Genomic DNA, 4,611 nt, shown 5'->3' with positions numbered 1-4,611 from the left:
TTTATAACAACACACAGCAAGGAAAATAGCGCTGATAGAAAATATCGTGGCTATGAACAGACAAGAAAATTGCATGTAATGTTGAATATAAACAGCAAAAAAGCCATAGCTGCAAAATACAGTAACGGTCTGATCACTATGGAGCTTGCGATTTACTTAAAGGAGTTAATTTTCAGCATGCCATAAAAGCACTATATGCAGACAGAGCATATGACAGACATAAACTCTATAAATTGTGTGATGAATGCGGCATAAAGACAAAAATTCCTCCAAAAAAACAATGCAGCAGAGCATCCAAAGTATGGTAGAGAGAAATGCTGCAATTAGACTAATAAAGTCATACAGCGAAGATGGAATGAAGAGGTGGAAAAGGCAAACAAACTACGGAAAAAGATCTTATGTAGAAAGTTTTTTCTCGCGACTGAAACAAACATTCGGGTTTAATTTTCGGAACAAATCTGAAATTAATCGTGGGAAGGAACTGCTACTCAAGTGTTATTTGCTTAATCAATTTACTGACATTGGTATGGCTAAATTTGAAATGGCTACATGAATTTATCGTAAATTACCACCGCATAGTTGTAACATTGTACCATATTACAATGTTCGTACAGTTGTGTGCGCGACCGGGGGTTTTATTCTATTCTAGAAGTAACATACGGAAAAGGGGGGATTCGAACCCCCGACATATTTTCATATGTGCACGCTTTCCAAGCGTGTGCTTTAGACCACTCAGCCACCTTTCCATGCTTATTCATAATATTGAAAATTGTACTGCTAAACAATATAAAAACCTGGTATATAGGGTTCACCACGAAAATTCACAGTATTGTTAAACTTGCTTCTGCAAGTTGGAAATGTTTTATCGCAACCTGCGAGTATTGAATATTTATCTCCAGCAAAAATTTGGTATGGAGGCGAAGTAAACAACGTAACTACTTTATTTTTATATTCTTTTACTACACCTTCAAACGCTATTGAGCCAAAGAATTTTACTACTCCGTGCTTATAATATTCATCACTCTCAGTTAAATTCGTGTCTTCAAATCTTCTTTCGTCTATTACTTTAGTGATTGTACTTATTTTACTAAATTTTTTAGTATCGGCTTTACATTTATCATCGCAAAATTGTGCTCTGCATGCAGGAGAGTATAATTCTGCTATGCTTCTCTCAAGCTTTGCTGAAAGCCCTCTAATTTCAACAATAAATCTTCCACTACTTAATGTCACTTTACCAAAAATTCCTGAATGTAGATTCATTGTTCCCTGGGTCAAGTCTTTATAATTCACAAGAAATATCTCAATATTTGCAAAGTCGTACTTTCCTGATAAAACATCTTTTTTTTTGATATCAACACTATTTAATATTCCCTCAATTTCCAAATTATCAGTCTTTAAATTGCTGTTTAATATTATACTACTGGCTGTAAATCCACTTGAAGATTTATAGAGTATATTATCAATATTTAAGTCTTCATCATAGTCAGTGAATCCCATTACTTCTCCACCTGCAAGCGTTAATTTCCAGCACGTAGCAGTGGTAAGTAATTCTCCAGCTAAATGATTTTTTAGTGTGGTTTGCATAGGGTCCTCCTGCTTAATTGATTAAATTTGAAAGTAGCTATACGGCCAGTAGAATAAGGGCAGTGTGTTCTTTTCTCATCATCTAAGTAGCCATAAAGCGTCATTCCGGTGACCATAGGGTGTCATTCCAGTGCTTGACACTGGAATCCAGGAAATTTTGCTTGTAAGTAAGCAAACTGATTTGGTGAGCATAAAAAGTGGCTGATCTTATGCTGAATAAACGCTTTTGATGAAGTTGCATGGAAAGCTGGATCCCAGTGTCTGGGCACTGGGATGACATCCTTCTTGGTGGAGTGTCCTCAAATCACAATGTTCGTACAGTTGTGTGTCACGCACTGGGATGACAGGAGAGAGGACACCATATGTTTATTTGATCGACAAATAAACACTAACAGACAAGAATACACCACAATTAACTGTGGTGTGTACTGGCTGGTTAGAAAGAAAACTTCACACCAGTAAGAAGGAGAATTCCTTGGTTAGAAGGTACATCAGCATCAGACTCATCTTTCAGCTTACCTGTTTCGTTAGTCATAAAATAATGGAGAGCTGCGTAAGGAACAAATTTGTTCTTACTGCATGCAGGAGACAGATCATATTGAACGCCAAGTGCACCATCATGAAGCATATCTTTGTCATTCATTCTGCTGCCAAAATACGTCAAACTTGTGTAGATATTCTCATGTTGATACCCAGCTCCTACAGTCCAATACATGGTATCTATACTATCTTTACCAAATTGAGCTTTCAGCCCTTCCACTCTTTTGCCATCAGTAGCATCTTTACTATCAATTTCCGTATAGGTATCACCAATTAATTTTTTAATACCCTTCGGTTGACCAGATTTGCCCAAGTATGCAAAAGAGGCAGCAAACTTTACGCCTTGATCTTCATTAATCTTATAATCAGCGCTTACACCAAAATTAACACCCATCAGGTCATTATACTCCACAAATTCCTTATAAAGATGCTTATCTTTACTTGGTTGCTTTGGAAAGCCATATTCACCAACTGCAGAAGTTTTAACTTTTATGTTATGTTTATCAAAGTCATATTCATATGATGCACCAGCACTTACTATGTGCTCATAGTCTGGGCCGACATGCTTTATCGTTTCCTTATGTTCTATCTTACCGCCTTTATCTTCTGAAACTGTTTCTTTTACAGTAAACAAACCACTATCATAACGAGGTGAGTAGCTGATACCAAATCTTGCGCCCATATAATTTGGTGAGTAGTAAGCAACTCTAAATGGCAGTGTAGTCATAACGCCTTTGTTATATTTCCCTGCCATACGGAAAGAGAATTTTTCACTTTCACTCGAAAAACTTTCAGTGTAAAGACGTGGTGTTACATAAAATGGAAAGCTAGCAGCGCTTCCTTCTAAGTTCACTTTTCTGAACCAGTCACTATCTGCAGCTCCGTCAACAGTCGCAATTCTTGTTGCATCAAGCCTCATCAGAGCCTCAGGACCAAATTGGTAACCAAGCTTCACGTCACCATATTTTGAGTTAACAAACACATGCGCACTTCTGCCTTTTGCAGCATAAACACCCTGTGAAGCTCCCTTACCTTCGGTCACTGGGACATGAAACTGCACGTCAGCACCATAAAGAAGACCTAAATCTTCATTCTTATTTTCTGCTCTGAGGTGCAATATTGCATCAGCAATCATACCCATATCGTTGCTGTAATCACCAATATTTCCTATTCCTTCATAGAATATTGGATTTGCTCCTTTTGTTATATCTGGAGTGGCATTATAATACTCTGTAGATCTGTTTGGCATAACGTTATAACGTTTATAATCTGCGCCACTTGGTCCAGCTTTGCCATAACCTTGAGCATCAACAACACCACCAAAAGTTATTCTTAAATTACTTTGCCCTTGATTGGTATCGATAATATCAACTCCACCAACTGAAACAACAGGACTTGCCTTACCTTTTTCCTCTGTATTTTTGTTAACAACTTTTATATCCTTCTTTACATCTTTAGCTTCAACTTTAGCATTCTTAGTTTTAGAACGCTTAGTTTTTGAAACTTTACCTTTTTCTATATTAGAATTCTTAGCGTTTAGAGCTTTCGCTTTTGAATCCTCTATAAGCTTTGCTTTTTTCTCATTTGCTAGCCTGATCTCCTCTTTTTTCTTCTGCTCGGCTGCTAATCTTAGCTCCTCTTTTTTCTTAAGCTCTTCAGCTTTTTTTCTTGGATCAGCATTACATATTCTGTCCATCTTTTCTTTCAGTTTTTTATTTGATGTTTTCATAACTTCTGTTTTTCCAGAAGTTTTTGTGCTCTCTTGCTTTTTTATTTCCTTCATACTCTCATCAGGAAAGTCAGCTGCAAAACTGCTGAAAGAACATAAAGTTAATAAAGAAACTAGAGCAGTTCTAGTATACATAGACTTTTTCATGAAGTGCCCCCAAAAAATTTCGAAATCATATCTTAAATGTAAATAGTATAAAAATGTTGAAAATTCAACTTAAAGCAACCTTATAACGAAAATAAAAGTAAAATGCAATACCTTAAAAGCAACTTTCTTAATATGCTCAACGTGTATATTAACCAAAATTTAGTACAGAGGTTCGCTTGTTAGTGCATTATAACTCGACTATTTATTCTATGGAAGTAAAATTTTTCCACCACAAGTTATTTGCCATTCTTCTTTAAATTTCTTTAGGTATTCTTTTTTTTCGCACTCTAAAAGTAGCTCTTCCACACTTTTGTTGTAGCTTTCAGTAGTAATCCTTCCCTGATGATGCATGAACCTTAAGTAAATCAAATAAGTGTTAATTACATCTGTTTCACAATAATCTCGAATCTCTTGTATCTTGCCGCTATCGTATAAGCCCATAACTTGTGACCCATCAACTCCAATCTTACCAGGAAGATTAAATGCTGCACAAACTTCGTTCATTTTTACTCTCGCAGAAGCTCCAAAATCAGAGAGGGATTCAAGCAAATCACAATGCCAATCACTGCTATATCTCTGATTGTAACTATTCCACTTATCGCCAGCTTTAT

At 36.3% G+C, this 4,611-nt stretch overlaps 1 non-coding gene across 1 annotated transcript; it reads right to left on the bottom strand.

Annotated features, from left to right (window-relative positions):
• Positions 1 to 659: 659 nt before the first annotated feature.
• Positions 660 to 746, bottom strand: Trnas-gga. Its single transcript has one exon. It is a non-coding gene; the product is annotated as a tRNA-Ser (tRNA).
• Positions 747 to 4,611: the final 3,865 nt, after the last annotated feature.

The sequence above is a fragment of the Drosophila ananassae genome (assembly GCF_017639315.1).
Source record: "Drosophila ananassae strain 14024-0371.13 chromosome 4 unlocalized genomic scaffold, ASM1763931v2 tig00000240, whole genome shotgun sequence".
Lineage (NCBI taxonomy): Eukaryota > Metazoa > Arthropoda > Insecta > Diptera > Drosophilidae > Drosophila > Drosophila ananassae.
The sequence above is the reverse complement of the archived record's forward strand: the minus strand, read 5'-3'. Positions and strand labels throughout refer to the sequence as shown.